At 39.8% G+C, this 16,587-nt stretch overlaps 1 long non-coding RNA gene across 1 annotated transcript in view; it reads left to right on the top strand.

Moving 5' to 3' along the window:
• Positions 1–592: 592 nt before the first annotated feature.
• The window catches only part of LOC117875097, a 58,567-nt gene continuing 42,572 nt past the window's right edge, over positions 593–16,587 (top strand). Inside the window, exons 1-2 of the long non-coding RNA XR_004645183.1 lie at positions 593–895; positions 11,097–11,141. This is a non-coding gene — a long non-coding RNA (uncharacterized LOC117875097). The remainder of the gene's footprint in view (positions 896–11,096; positions 11,142–16,587) is intronic.

Below are 16,587 nucleotides of genomic sequence, written 5' to 3'. Positions count from 1 at the left end.
CAAACCGGCCCGGCCCGCCAGGGTGCTTACCCTGGTGGGCCGCGTGCCAAAGGTTGCCAATCCCTGCTATAGCATATCTGATATTACATGTTGGAAGGGACTGGTGGGATATTACAAGTGACCCAAATGAGCTTCATTCCATAATAAGCTATGGGTATTTTTTCTGTCATATTTTTTTTTAATTACCAATGAAACATGCTAATACAGCATAGAATTTTTCCCTTAGTTCTCTTTTCAGATATTCACAGTTTTCATCAGAGAAATGATTAAATGAAACTTCAGTTTGACAAAATTATTATGATTTTGATCTGATATTTTCTTTTCTCAATACCTATCGATCACAAATGTAATATTTTCTAAAATATAAGTAGTTTGAAATGATTACATATTAACGTTAATACTAGCCTTAAATCCAACCCAAAACACATTAGCTAATATACAATATAAATACACATCAATCCAACACATGATTATCTGCACAGTTGATTAAATCAGTGCAACTCCCTCTAAATAGGGCTCAGATCAGTCAGAAGCTGCAGCTAATGTAGAATGCAGTGTCCTGCTTCTTAAATAAAGTACACATTACGCTGGAGCTACATGAACTACACTGACCACTGATTGATTTCCATGTGTCATTTGAGCTTGTTTTGACCTTTTAAGTCCTAAGGGCCTGATATTCAGAAGTGTTCAGTGCCCCAGCTTCCACTGACTTCAGCTGGCACTGCCTTCTGACAAATCAGGCTTTAAACAGTTTGCATCATAGCTCTCTTGGAAAATGTCCTCTCTTCCTGTGTTACCAAAGTCATTGACGTGAACATGAGAAGTTCAAGTTAACAACCCTTTCCAAATACAAACTGAAGGGAGGCAGTAGCATGGAGTTCTCGGTCAGGGCAGGGTAGGTGTCTTTGGCTCTGAAATTCAGATCTGGTATTGCTTAGCAAGAATCTAGGCATTGAGATTTCAAAACATACTTCTTGTTCTCCCGGGCATTTCCTGGAGAAAATAGTATAGTGGTTTGGGGAAAGAGGTTAGCTGAAAGTAATAGTGAAGACTACGTTGGAAAGATATTGTAGTAATTCTGAGTTTTGGGGTTTGTCTTGTTTTTGATTTGTGGGGTATGTTGCTTTTTGGTCGTTTGTTTGGGTGGGAGGGATTGTTTTTTTGGTCCATTGGCCCATACAACTGTTTGGGTGCCCTCTTCCAATATTTTTATAAAATGCTTTTTAAAAGTAAGTTCTGTAATGAGCTCAGGTCATGGAATAGAGTGAAGAAATATGAATAAACTGTTAAATAAAATGCTCCATGTGTATAATGACCTGCAATTTTTGGGCTACCCAAAGACTTGATCCAAGACTTTTTCATTTTTACTCTTTTCTAATCCTAGGAGTTTGCATCCTTGTATTGATCAGAGTTCTACCAAAAAGAGAATATATCCTTATTATAAATCTTAATGCCAACATATATAAAGGCCCCAGTTCTTCAAGTGAGTACATCTGGGTGGGGCCACAGCAGCCACATAAAGGTCCCGAACCACCCACACCATTTTCTTTGAAGTGTTGAGGCATAGAGCTGTAATATGTTTCATATTGTTAAATAGATAAAAATTTAGATTGTAAGCCTTTTGGGCAGAGACTACGTTTTATGTTCTGTGTTTGTACAGAACTTAACACATTGATTACATATATATATATAAAAAACAAACAATAAAAAACATATGGGATAAAACATGGGCAAATTGCTGTAGGACACATATCTTCTGCATGTCCTTCCTTTAAAAAAAAATGTTAACATTTCTTTCACAGAGTTTTTACTTTCCCTTTCTTTGGTGGTTTGTTTAACAGAAAAAGATAAAAAAAAAAAAAATACAAATGAGCCATGTTTAATATTAGCCAAAGCAGCTTGAAAAAGGCTGACTTTTTTTGGTGAAAAAATGTTGGAAATTTTTCACTGAAATTTCAAAAAACTCAGAACATTTCAACCAGTTATAATAATAGGATGTATTGTAGGGCTTGACCTTACTCCCATTGAAGTCAGTGGCAAAAGCTTTCAATGACTAAAATAGGATTGAGCCCTTAAATAGTCTTCATAAGACTTTGAAGTTCTATCTCACGGAGGTGAATAAGATAACTGCAGAGGGAACAGTTCACAAAGGTGAATTTGATGAAGTGACAGGTTGGGACGGTGCAGATGTACACTATAGTAGAAGGCACATTTTCTTTCCAATTTATATTAATTTTGTTCTGTAAAGCAGTTTTCTATGAAAATGACTTTACACAGCCCTTTTTCATTTTCAGTTTTACCACTGAGTTTGACTTGAAACTGACAAGCCGAACTTAAGTGATTGAGATTTTGAAATGTGAAACTCTCTAGAAATTATTTAAATTCAGTGTGTTGCAATTTCTTTGTTCCCTTTTTTCCTCCAGACAAATGCTAACCGTATACAGCAATATGTTGTATACAACTGCTATAATTAGTTAGCATCACTAATAATTATTAACAATAATATTATTAATAATAATTAGCAAAACAAACTTTTACACCCAGACAAAAAATAGGACTAGCTAAAAATACCAGCTAGGTTCTTGTTGGGGTCCTGATCAAACAAGCTTAATTATGACCTCCAGATAAAGAGACTGCCATTAAGTCATTAAATTATCACCAATAAGACAGAGTTTCACTCATTGTCTGATAATAAATCACAGCTAACAACAGCAAGGAAATCAGAGCTTAAACTGCTAATCCTTTTGAGGTTTGTGATGAACACCAGTTCTCCTACTGTTTTGCATCTATTTATATTGCACTCAGAACCCCCAGATGGCCTCTGCTTATCTACAGCTGTAGATAATTTATGTTTTCTGGTGTGTCACCTCACTGTGGTGGCTGTTATCAGGAATGAAGGAGGTTTAGGATATCTGATCCACTGAAATGCTAATCCTCTGGAGATTACTGCACATAAACAAGTTTTCTTCCTTGAGTTACTTTTGTTTATTTGGAACTGGAGACTGTATGATTGCAGTTCGAGAGAACTGAATAGTCCAAAACAAAATGATCAATTAATTTCTAGTGTTATCTCTTTGGAAAGTAACTCGTTTATAAAACATTCTAAATCAAAAGTCTAGATTTTTTTATTTGAATGTCAGTTATTAAATAGACTTGTAAATATTTTTATTTTCATGTGAGCGCTGATCTTAAAAGGATCGTCTTTTAGGCCCCTGTACAGCAAAGCCCTTAAGCCCTTGTGTAACATGAAGCAGGTGAGTGGTTCCATTAACTTCAGTGGGACTATTCTTGTGCTTAAACTTATGCACATGCTTTGCTGGATCATACCCTTGCAATTAGGGGTGGGCAGACTTTTTGGCTTGAGGGCCACATCGGGGAATAGAAATTGTATGGCAGGCCATAAATGCTCACAAAAGTGGGGTTGGCGTACGGGAGGGAGTGAGGGCTCTCGTTGGAGGTGCGGGCTCTGGAGTGGGGCTGGGGATGAGGAAGTTGGGGTTTAGGATGGTGCTCTGGGCTGGGGCCAAGGGGTTCAGAGGGCAAGAGAGGGTTTGGGGCTGGGGCAGGGGTGCGGGAAAGGGTGCAGGTTCCGACTGGGGGTTTGGGCTCTAGGGTGGGGCTGGGGATGAGAGGTTTGGGGTGCAGAAGGGTGCTGGGATTGAGGGGTTGGGGTGAGAGCGGGAGGGGTATTAGGGCTGGGGCAGTGGGTTGGGGTGTGGTGAGAGGCTCAGGTGTGCAGGGTCCAAGAGATGCTTACCTCAAGCGGCTCCTGGAAGCAGTGGCATGTCCCTTCTCCAGCTCCTACACGTGGAGCGGCCCCCTACACTGCTAGAGCGCTGGAGTGGGGCCATGCAGCTGCTTCCAGGAGCTGCATGGTGCAGCCCCCAACCATGTGCCCCAGAGCGGGGCCATGCTGTAGTGCCCCGGCGCCCCGGCTGGAGCACCGGAGTGGGGCCAAGCAGCGTAGTGTGGTCCCCAACCCGGCACCCTGGCTGGAGCACCGGAGCAGGGCAAGCCCCAGACCCTGCTCCCCACCTGGAGCTGGCAGACTGACTTAAAACCGCTCGGGGGCCAGATCCGGCCAACGGGCCGTAGTTTGCCCATCCCTGCTTGCAATGATGGGTTTCTCTCTCTTGCATTTTTAATTTAGGTTCCTATGTTGTTACTTAATACTGAAATATGATACTTGACTCAGAATTTCATTAAATAAGTTTTTTTCATGCCCTAATACTGTTCAACTTTTATGAAATCTTATCTTTTAGAATTTGATGAGGTTGTTTGGCTAGTAGCTAAATGTCTTACTTTTTAGTGCTGTAGAACATGCCTAAATGAATAACTACCAACCCCATAAAATTCACATGCCTATTAGCATAATATAATGAAAGGTTGAACTGCAAGCTTATACCGCTGCTGAAGATAAGTGGACTGACCACATAGATTTAAAAGATTTCTATTTACTTTTTTGCATTCCTTCTAAAGTTCAATAGTTAGACTGGATGAGATCAAACCAACTGAGATGATTGATTAGTAATTAGCCAAGATTTCTTAGAGTAGCTATTGGTGCCAGTTATTGAGATATAGTAATAGGTGATAAGGAAAGCTAAGAAATTAACTTGACCTTGAGATTTCATTACATTTAATAGCATCTGATATTTTTATTCCTGGTTGAATTCTCTCCCAAGCCCATTCCTATTGGTAGCCACAATGGAAAAGAAAAATACCTGACTTTTTTAACTTATGCAGTATTTGCTCTGGGAATATTTCATTATGAAAATATAGATGAGGGTGGATATTTTGTGATTCTATGCATCTTCTCCAGAGATAGAAGCGGGAAAAAACCAGTAGATGTATTCAGATATAGAACGGCAAGAACAAAGATTACATCTCTTTGTGCTTATTTTTGCTCCAGCATTCCAGAAAACTACCTCCTCATTCATCATTAATATAAGGTTTCTGTATAATTTCAAAGGATAAGTAATTCCCTTACTCATGCTGAGAGTGTCTTATACCATAAGTGGCCTATTGATTTAAGGAACAATTGGAGAAGAAAGGCATTTTTCAAAAATCAGTAAAGAAATAGAACATGGCCTTTTGGGAATCACCAATGACAAAAAAGAAAATGTGGCATGAGCATGTAACATGCATATGGCCAAAACTATAGATATGAAAATGGTGGACTTGAATCAGAATACTATTTGAAATCAGCTTAGTTTGAGTTTGATCTCCATTGAAATACTAGCAGTGGTTTGTAAGAATTATATGTCTCTCTGTCAAAGCCTATTCCAAATTTTATCTGATTTGTAAATATATTTAAATTATACATACCCTCAGCACTACCTGTGTGCATTTTAAAATAACAAAATAAAAGGACTATTTGGTTAGCCATAGACTATTGGTTAGCCATAGGGCTGCTTTTCACAAGAAAATTTTGAGGTAGAACTGTGATTATTTGGCTACATTAATTAGAAATCAAGGTTGACCACTACACAATTCTAAAGACTAAGTGAGTTATTAAGCAATTAACCTATGGAAAATTAGACTTGGATTTTGTGTGACCACTGTTATAAAATATGAAGCTACACATACCAACACAGTACTTATACTCAACTCAGGGACTGTTACATAGCATACTTAGCTTATGATATTTATTCTTTCCTTCCTCTGAATCTATGCTGGTGTAAAAAGAGGTTCTAAGATATGATTTTTAAGGGGTGAAGGAAGATTATCTTGTTGGAAAAGGTGAGAAAGAGAAAGGATTTGATTCATGACAGCTCTCATTCTTCCGACAAAATTACAAAAGGAAGGCGAATAAAGTAGTCTGACACCTCAAGGAGAGATCAAACACAAGGACGTGGCTATTGTGTTTTATATATAGCTGTGTTGTCTCATCCTCTGCTGGTTGGTCATCATAAAATAAGCTTACTGTTCCTGCCAATTGAGGGATTATTATCCCTTTAGCTCAAGTGGTAGAAGCCTGAGCTTTTGGTTCTGATGATCTTAGGTTCTCTCGCCACTGATGACATAGGAAATTGTTTCATATAGAAAATATTAATACATTTAGTTAATCCAATCACTTGTGCCTTAAATGTGCATCTGTGCCCTCTCCTGTATTGTTGCAGGTGTGTTTTTGTTGCTGACAAAGGCAGCAGGGTTTTACATCACTCAAAGGGATCCTGTGTGTATGGTATTGTTAAAGAGATACCACCACCTGGGCTTAGGGATCCCACAGTTCTCCTTCTTGGGGCTGTGCTAATTCAGCCTCCCTGGAATCTTAAACCAGCTCCGCCCCAGCTGTCATCCTTCTTCAGCCCAGGAAGGAATAGGAATGAACCACAAAGCTCAGCAGGCCTTTCCCTGCTGGTGGTTCTCTTCCTATGAGAGAAGAGACAGGTTATAATCCAGCCTCCTTGTCAGGACTCATCCTGGTTGGCTGGAAGAGAGGGAAGCCTTGCCCCCACCCTACACTATAAGACTTCTGGTCCCAGGCCCTTAAAATAATAGTAGCTCAGAAATACCCAAATACTATTTATCATCCTGTGAACACTTCCTCTCCCAACTATTGCTTCTGCCATTTCCTAAGCCAGTGGTTCTCAAAGCTGGTCCGCCACTTGTTCAGGGAAAGCCCCTGGCAGGCCGGGCCGGTTTGTTTACCTGCCGCGTCCACAGGTTCGGCCGATCGCGGCTCCCACTGGCTGCAGTTCACTGCTCCAGGCCAATGGGGGCTGTGGGAAGTGGCATGGGCCGAGGGATGTGCTGGCCACCGCTTCCCACAGCCCCCATTGGCCTGGAGCAGTGAACCACGGCCAGTGGGAGCTGCGATCAGCTGAACCTGCGGACGTGGCAGGTAAACAAATCAGCCTGGCCTGCCAGGGGCTTTCCCTGAACAAGCAGCGGACTGGCTTTGAGAACCACTGTGCCTAGGCCTTAATTTGTTCCAGAATTCCTGGAGTGGGGTAACCTGCCCTCCCAGACTCCCCCCACCTCTTTTAAAGGGCAAATATACCCTGTTACAGATACCTAAAAGCAGACCGCTATGTGGCAACTTCTTGCAATGCTCCCTGAGAGATATTGGGGCTGGAATGATTGAAGGAATCATCATGTAACAGTTCATGAATATGTTATAGTTGAAGTCAAGAATAAGGAGGGGGAAAGCATTTGATGGTAGTCCATCCAGACATGCACTACTGTTTTCAAGGATCTCTTTTGGGAAAATGGCTGTCCAGAATAAAGAAAATCCTTCAGCATATATCTGAAGAGGGTGACAGTGGTTCTTTCTCTGTTATTATCAAAACAATGCTGATAAAAAAAAACGTTCTATATTTGAACTCCTTATCTTATATTTTCTCGATATATGAGTGAGATAAATGTACATGAGCAACAGTAATTAGAACTGTTATCAGTGAATAGCAGATTAACTACCACCTTATTTATTAGTGAGGAAATTAGGCTGTATGGGGCCAGCTTTTGTTCACAAAAGCTGCATTTTTTCCTGTTTGGTTTAGAAGCATAATTATTTGAAGTTTGGCTTGTTTTCTAGATTTCATTCTCACTTCCTTTGTGCATTGCACAACCAGAGATATAAGAATGAAATCATAGATAAGAATTATTTCCCCACATAGGAACAGGAAAAAATAAATCTCAACATAAGGAGAAATAGTAATAGTCTTTGCAAGTTAGGCACTAAATTGGGATACAAGAGACCTAGGTCGGTTTAGCTCTGCCACAGACTTCCTGTGTGACTTTAGGCAAGTTATTTAGTTTCTTTGTGCCTCTGTTCCTCATCTGTAAAATGGGACTATTACTTTTTTACCTCACAAGGGCATTGTGAGGATAACATCTGAGATTCATAGATGGGTAGGTGAGAAGGGATCATTAGGTTATCTTGTCTGACTTCCTGTATAACATAAGCCATACATTTTCTTGCAGTCATCCTGTAGAAAACCCAATAGCCTTGTGTTTGGCTATAGCATATCTCCCAGAAAGGCATCTATTCATTCATCAATATTGTAAGGAGCTCAGATTCTATGGTGGTGAGGACCATATAAATAGATGCATCAGCATTTAAGACCATATCTAATTAGCAGACATTAGAATGAGGGGTATGATTATCCCACCTCTGAAGTTCATTGTACCATTTTCTGAACTCTTTGGTTCTGATCACTGTCAGAGACAGGATACTGAACTAGATAGACCATGGATCTGATCCAGTATGGCAGTGCTTGTATTCCTATGACAGAAACATGTTAATGTGTTATACCTACATTAAACTGAACTCTAGCTCTCCTCCAAACAATCAGCATTTAGTCTCTGCTTATTGCTTATACAAATTATGCTCAAACTGTGACTTTTTGGTGGAAGTTAGTACTACAGCATGAAGTTTTCAAAAAGATATATCTATATATGATGTGTTCTATATTTTCACAGATTACTTGGCAAGTCTTTGACAGTTTAAATATTCTAAAAAATGCAGACCTTAAATTTTCTGCAGGAGGCCTGTTGGCTCTGCCTTTTTTAATCAAATTATGAAAAAAATATTATTGCATTATTTATTCATGGAAATAGTAGCTTGACTACTGGGTCACAGAAGGGTTTGAATTACTGCTATCCAAACTAATACTAATTGTGGTTGACAAGGGTGAATCCTCTTTTAGAGTTCCACAGCTGATCAAGTATCCGATGAAGCATAAAGCCAACCTTTAGAATTCATTAGAAATCCTGCCTCCAAGCCAGCCATCTCAATTTGTTTTCTGGATAGCCCAGCTTTGATAAAATAGCTAACCACTGGCTGAAGTTTCACATGTAACGTTAACAAAGTGGATGGGGGGGAGAGGGAATCATGTCTTCTGTTTTCAGGGGCGCAGAAATACGTATGTGTATGCGTATGCGAGTGTATATTGCAACAAATCAAGGCCATGACTGGCAAAAGTAATTAGTGATTTGGGGCAACGTAATTTTTGAATGCTCAACTTGTAGTACCTTGAAGAAGCCTAAATTTCAGAGGGCAGGTACTCAGGTCTTTAAAAAAAAAAAAAGACAGATCCCTTTAATGTGTCTCAAGTTGGGCACCCAAAAATGGAGGCACCCATAATTGCTAGCCACTTTTAAAAATCGTGGCCCAAATGCACATTCCAGGAAATGCCAATAAGAAATATATTTGTTTTTGTAAACCTAGAGGAAAACAATTATTTCCTTTTCTTCAAAGATTGCATCACTTCATCAAAGCCACATTCTTGTAATCAAACAGTGAATTGAAAATTATGTTCATCTTTCAGTGACAAAGATACATTTCACACCCGAGTTGTAGGCAAGGTTATTTGGAATCGTATTCCGTATTCACTCAAAACACAGAAACTTGATACTAAGGTACATAAATATCAACTTTATTGATCATTCTTGTACTGCACAAAGTTCCAAAGTTCACATCCAATACACACAAGAGAAAGACAGAATGATTCAGATCTTTTTTTATTCTCAGACTCTCTCTCATCCTCCTCCCCTCCCCCCCCTGTATTTTTATAGTTGCATTTATTTGCTGCACTATTTATATGTACCACATTTTAAAGTGGAACGAACTAGATCGAACATAAGATTTAGAAGGAAAAGAAAATACAGAAGCAGTGTTCAGACTGAGACAATAAACTCCTATAATAAACTGAGGGGATACAAGATTAGTTCTGAATGTTGGAGTTACCCACACTTAAGCATTTATGACTATACACTTAAAAGATCATTAACAGTTAAAAAGGAAGGCACATGGCAGTTGGATGACCCATTAATCTGTAGGGTCATCAATTTTTTGCACATTACTTTTCAGAGTTCAGCTGAATTCAAACAATGCATATAGATTGTAATGGAACAGACCAAAATTCATAATGCTTTGTCTAGCAAAGTCAAAGATGTTCTATGACAGCTAGTCCTCTTTTGTTACAAGCCAGTGAAGTTTTTACAGCTCTTGAAATAATCATTTTTGTAACTAAGGGGAAATAGACCTACTACTGCATTTCTTCCTTTGCTTTTTAGTCTCTATAAAGGAAAGGGTTTCTCTTCATTCCTCACATCAACTATCCCAAGACACAGCTCAGCAAATTCCAAATGTCAGTCACCAACCACTTATGTTCCCCACTATGTGAGTATTTTAAATATGTTGTGAATATAGCATGGGCTCTTATTACCTGTATGGATATGCATTTTCAGATTTTGTATGTGGTAACTAGGGTAGGTGGGTATAATCTATTTAACTTGGAGTGCACAATTAGGTCTTGGACAATTACTACAGTGGTATTTCAGGGTAAATAAGATATTGGGTTAAGCTGATTTGCCAAGTCAGGGTTCAACAGTGTTTTCACCTTCTTTCCTAGGTATATTAGCAAGGACTTTTCCATAAAAAATAGAATGGTATTCATCCATTAGGATAAGATGGGCAAACACATGATAAATTTCTTGTGATTGCAGGGAGCAAATATTGGTAGACTTTGACCTTTTCAGTTTTCTTTTTCTGTGTTTCATGTCACTAAATCTTGGCCCATTAAAATCAGTGGAGAAACATTAACTACAGTGGGAGTTAGATAAAGCTTTTAGTTTGAATATAGCTGAACACTACAAAAATATATGTCTGAGGAGATGTAATGTGCTTTTGAATTGCACCCTCTTCCTGTGGTATGGATTCTAGTATGATGTGTATATATAAAAATAAAACTTCTACCAGCTCTTCTAGTCTCTGCCCACAGTTCAACATTCCAGGTGAAGACCTGTCCCCATTGAAGTCAGTAGAAATTTTGCCATTGACACAAATGGGGCCAGGATTTCTACCTCCATGTTTAAGTGCTGAGTTTTCCTACTTGAAAGTGTTATCAAAGATTCCCTGGTAAGAACAGATGCTGTAGAACAACTGCATAATAAATAAAATAATAATAATAATAATGGAGATCTCAGTACAAGTGGAGAGGGAACCCACATTACTTAATTTAATATACAGCAATAATGCTTAGCATTTATGTAGCACTGTAAGTGTTCAAACACTATACAGATATTAACTAATTAATCCTCAATACTCCTGTGAGGTAAGTGAGTAAATATAATTATCTACTCTTTTTCAGATGAGAAAACTGAGATAGATGTAAAGTGACTTGCCCAAGGCCCAGGTGAGTCAGTGGAGGCAACATTATGCATTTCTTGCCTACATATAATTGGTAGAAATGTTGAAAATATAATATTGCTTTATGCTAATTCTGTTATTCCAAGCGTTGTAGGTATGTAGCTGATATGGTAATAGGTTCCTGTCAAGTCTATATAATTAATAACTGCATTATTGTGACATGTTATGACATTCCCTTGTCATCTTTTTTTTCCAGGATATGTAGAATGTAATGTCCTTTTGGGTTACTGTGAACTGTAGGAGACAGGAATCTAACTAAGGTATATTTTGCAAAATGAGTATTCGCCATATGGTTTAACTCAAATGCCCTTGTTTGTTTCAACAAAACTTTTTTGGAATGACTCTTGACTGAGGAGGTGGGTTTCTGTCTAGGGTCCTGGTCCTGCAGCATTACTGGGTGTTGTGCATACTTTCTCTATTTACTGTGTATTAGCTTCAGATCCTGAATAGTTTGAAGGTATTGGCCCTCATAAATCTCATTGCTGGAATCATACCCTAAGGTGACAAGAGCTTAGACAGCTGTGCCAAAGTTCAAATAGCAGGGGATAAAAAGTGTTCTTGGCAGCTGCTGCTATCTGGGAATCCAATAAACCACCATTTTATGAAACCTTGAAACAAATGACAGAGAAAACCAGTCATTCAGGGGTTGGAGAGTGGTACAATTTCAGCCATTTTTTTCACTTATTATCCCCAATATGTAAATATTGAGTTCTAGCTGAACTGAGGTTCAGCCAGCCAGTCTCTATCTAAACCCTAATGTCCAATGGGTAAATTGTTCCACTGCTAGAAGATACATAAGTTTAAAGATGGGCATCATCTGCATGAGGAAACACAGCAACCTGTATCCCTCCTTCAGTTGCCATATATACATTGAACAAGATGAGTGACACATACAACCCTTTGGCAGAAAAGAGCAGCTGCCTGATACTGCACTCTGGAAGTTCTGAGAAAGAAGAGTGGAGCCATGCAAGTGACCTCATTGGCTTCTATTAGGGTCCACAAGAGCATCAATATTTTGCAGTCAATACCAAAGGAATCTGTGACAGCTAACGGAGTCAGCATTGACACATCCAGCAGCAGAAATAGATCCTCAAGCATCCATTCAATGCAGTTTCCATACTATAACCACATCTAAAAACAATTTGAATCAGAACAAAGATGTGAGGATTACAAATATGTCTGGCAATATTTCACCATAATGTTCTCAGTCATTTTCCCCACCCAGAACAGGAGACTTGAGAGGAGAAGGTAGAAGAGAAATTGCCTGTGACAGTAAATAGTTTATTGTGCAAAGGTCTAACAAATGCTTCTTTAAGAAGCTGGCTATTTGCCTTTCCTGGGGAGACATTGGCAATAGTGTTCCCCTTCGCCAACTATCTTAGCTGTGGGACAGATGCTTGATTGGTCTGGAAAAGAAAAGAGAACATGGGAGAGGGATGGGCAGGCTTGACTGCTCTGGGGCTTGCTCATTTCTCTCCACAGGCCCCACAATGCTTATATTCTAAAATGGTCAAAAATGTTTTGACAGAACAGATTTCTGTAGGAAAAGGCTGATGAAATGGGTTTTAACCCCTGAAAGCTTATGCCCAAATAAATTTGTTAGTCTCTAAGGTGCCACAAGTACTCCTTGTTGCTTTTGCTGATATAGACTAACACTGCTACCACGATGAAATCAAAGTGTTTTATGAGAGAGTATGATTTTGTCAACATTTTTCAATAGAAAATTATTGAAACATTTCATTTGCATAAGCTTAAAACGTTTCATTTTGATATTATCATTACATAAGAATAGCCATACTGGGTCAGATCAATGGTCCATCTAGCCCAGTATCCTGTCTTCTGATGGTGGCCAATGCCAGGTGCTTCAAAGAGAATGAACTGAACAGGGCAATCATCAAGTGAGCAATCCCCTGGCAGTCACTCCTAGCATCTGGCAGTCAGAGGATTAGGGACACCCAGAGCATGGACTTGCATCCCTGGCCATCTTGGCTAATCGGCTCATGGAGCACAGGTCCATCAATGGCTAATTAATTCTTTTTAAATTCAGTTGTAGCCTTCAAAACATCTCCTGGCAATGAGTTCCACAGGTTGACTCTGTGCATTGTATGAAGAAATACTTCCTTTTGTTTGTTTTAAACCTGCTGCCTATTAATTTCATTGGGTGACCCCTGGTTTTTGTGTTATGTAAAAGGGTAAATAGCACTTCCTTATTCACTTTCTCCACACCAGTCATGATTTTATAGATCTCTATCATATCCCCCCCTACGGTTTCTCTTTTCCAAGCTGAGTAATCTCAGTCTTTTTTAATCTCTCCTCATACAGAAGCTGTTCTACACCCTTAATCTAATTTTTGTTGCCTTCCTCTGTACCTTTTCTATTTCTAAGATATCTTTTTTGAGATGGGGCTGTGATTGGTTCGGTCACAGAGACCCCCTTGGGACTGTCACCTGATGTGCTGAGATTACCTCTGAGCCTGTTTTCCCTGCCAGCTTGGGACTCTAGAACACTGCCTTGTTGAGCCAGACACACTAGCCTGCTGCAACACAGATCCAGGTCTGGTCCACGCTTCCAAAACTGCAGACTTTAACCAAAAACTGCTCAGCTGGTCATCTATCTCCAGCATCCAGACATCCAGTTCCCAATGGGATCCAACCTCCAAATAAATCCGTTTTACTATGTATAAAGCTTATACAGTTTAAACTCATAAACTGTCCACCCTCTATAACACTGATAGAGAGATATGCACAGCTGTTTGCTCTTCCAGGTATTAATCACTTACTCTGGGTTAACTGATACACAAAAGTGATTTAATAAGTATGAAAAGTAAGATTTAAGTGGTTTCAAGTAATAACAGACAGAACAAAGCAAGTCATCAAGCAAAATAAAGCAAAAACTTGTAAGTCTAAGCCTAATACATTAAGAAACTGTTTACAAGTAAAATCTTACCCTCAGAGATGTTCCAATAAGCTTCTTTCACAGACTAGACTTCTTCCTAGTTTGGGCCCAATCTTTTCCCCTGGTATAGTCCTAGTTAGTTCAAGCAGGCATCTTAGGTGAAAAGAAGGGGCTTTCTCATGACTGGGACCCCTTTTGTCCTGCTCCATCCCCTTTTATAGTTTTGGCACAGGGCAGGACTATTTTGTCTCTCTGCGTCCCCACCCCTCCTTCTAAATGGAAAAGCACCAGGTTTAAGATGGATTCCAGTATCATGTGACTCGGTCACAGGTCCTGTGAGACTCAAATCTCCATTCTTCCAGGGCTGGCTCACAGGACACAGGAAGGCTTGCAAGTAAACAGAGCCATTTACAACCAATTGTCCTAGTCAATGGGAGACATCAAGATTCTAAACCACCATCAATGGCCCACACTTTGAATAATTACAATAGGACCTCAGAGTTATACTTGATATTTTTAGCTTCAGATACATGAATGACACATACATACAAATAGGAGGAATATAATCAGTAGGTTATAACCTTTGTTATGATACCTTACAAGAGACCTTTTGCATAAAGCATATTCCAGTTACATCATATTTACACTCATAAGCATATTTCCATAAAACATATGGAGTGCAACGTCACAGAGGCAACCAGAGCTGCAGGCAGAATTCAAGGTGTAGGCACACCATGGATTTAAATAGAATATCAGGATTAGAAGGGACCTCGGGAGGGCATCTAGTTTAACCCCCTGCTCAAAGCAGGACCAATCCCCAGACAGATTTTTGCCCCAGATCCCTAAATAGCCCTTCAAGGATTGAGCTCACAACCCTGGTTTTAGCAGGACAATGCTTAAACCACTGAGCTATCCCTACTAGTGGCATTTTGATATTTACTGTATTACTATCTATCCCTTTCCTAGTGGGTTTTAAGATTCTGTTAGATTTTCTGACTCCTGCTGCAAATTGTGTGGATGTTTTCAGAGAACTATCCACAATAACTCCAAGATCTCTTTCTTGAGTGGTAACAGCTAATTTAGACCCCATCATTTCGTGTGGATAGTTGGGATTATGTTTTCCAATGTGTATTTCTTTGCTTTTCTCAACCTTGAATTTCATGTGCCATTTTGTTGCTCAGTCACCCAGTTGTGAGATCCCTTTGTAACTCTTCACAGTCTGCTTTGGACGTAACTACCTTGAGTAAAGTTGTATTTTCTGCAAATTTTGCCATCACACTGTTTACCCTTTTTCCAGATCATTTATGAATATGTTGAATAGGAATGGTCCCAGTACAGATCCTGGGGGACACCATTATTTACCTCTCTCCATTTTGAAAACTTACCATTTAATCATACCCTTTGTTTGCTGACTTTTAACCAGTTACTGATCCATGAGAGGACCTTCCCTCTTATCCCAGGACTGCTTACTTTGCTTAAGAGCCTTTAGAGAGGGAACTGGTTAAAGATTTTCTGAAAGTCCAAGTACACTATATCCACTGGATCCCCTTTGTCCACATGCATGTTGACCACCTCAAAGAATTCTAATGGATTGGTGAGGCATGATTTCCCTTTTCAAAAGCCATTTTGACTCTTCTCTCCTATTTATTAGGATTTAGAGAATCCTTGTTAATAAATACTGCCCTATGGGATGTCTGTCCAAACCATGTATTCCTCTGCATGTTTAGGCTTTCTTCCATCCCTTAGTTTAAAAACTCTTCTATGATCTTTTTAATTTTACATGCCAGCAATCTGGTTCTGTTTTGATTTAGGTGAGCTCATCCTTCCTGTTTAGGCTCCTTCCCCCCCCCCCAAAGGTTTCCCACTTCTTAATAAACTGAACCCCCGCCCCAAATCATTGTCTCATCCACTCATTGAAACCATGCAGTTCTGCCTGCTTTTCTGTCCATACATGTGGAACTGGAAGCACTTCAGAAAATGCTACCATGGAGGTCCTGGACTTTAATCTTACCTAACAACCTAAATTTGCCCTCCAAGACCTCTCTCCTACCTTTTCCTATGTCACTGGTACCTACATGTACCACCACCACCAGCTCCTCCCCAGGACTGGAAATAAGGGTAGTGATCAATGGCTCCATGTCTAGTTGGCAGCTGGTTTCAAGTGGAGTGCCCCAAGGGTCGGTCCTGGGGCCGGTTTTGTTTAATATCTTTATTAATGATCTGGAGGATGGTGTGGACTGCACTCTCAGCAAGTTTGCAGATGACACTAAACTAGGAGGCGTGGTAGATACACTAGAGGGTAGGGATCGGATACAGAGGGACCTAGACAAATTAGAGGATTGGGCAGAAAAAAACCTGATGAGGTTCAACAAGGACAAGTGCAGAGTCCTGCACTTAGGACGGAAGAATCCCATGCACTGCTACAGACTAGGGACCGAATGGCTAGGTAGCAGTTCTGCTGAAAAGGACCTAGGGGTCACAGTGGACGAGAAGCTGGATATGAGTCAACAGTGTGCTCTTGTTGCCAAGAAGGCTAA

The sequence above is a fragment of the Trachemys scripta genome, chromosome 3, assembly GCF_013100865.1.
Source record: "Trachemys scripta elegans isolate TJP31775 chromosome 3, CAS_Tse_1.0, whole genome shotgun sequence".
NCBI classification, from domain to species: Eukaryota; Metazoa; Chordata; order Testudines; family Emydidae; genus Trachemys; species Trachemys scripta.
This window is presented reverse-complemented; position numbering and strand designations above follow the sequence as displayed.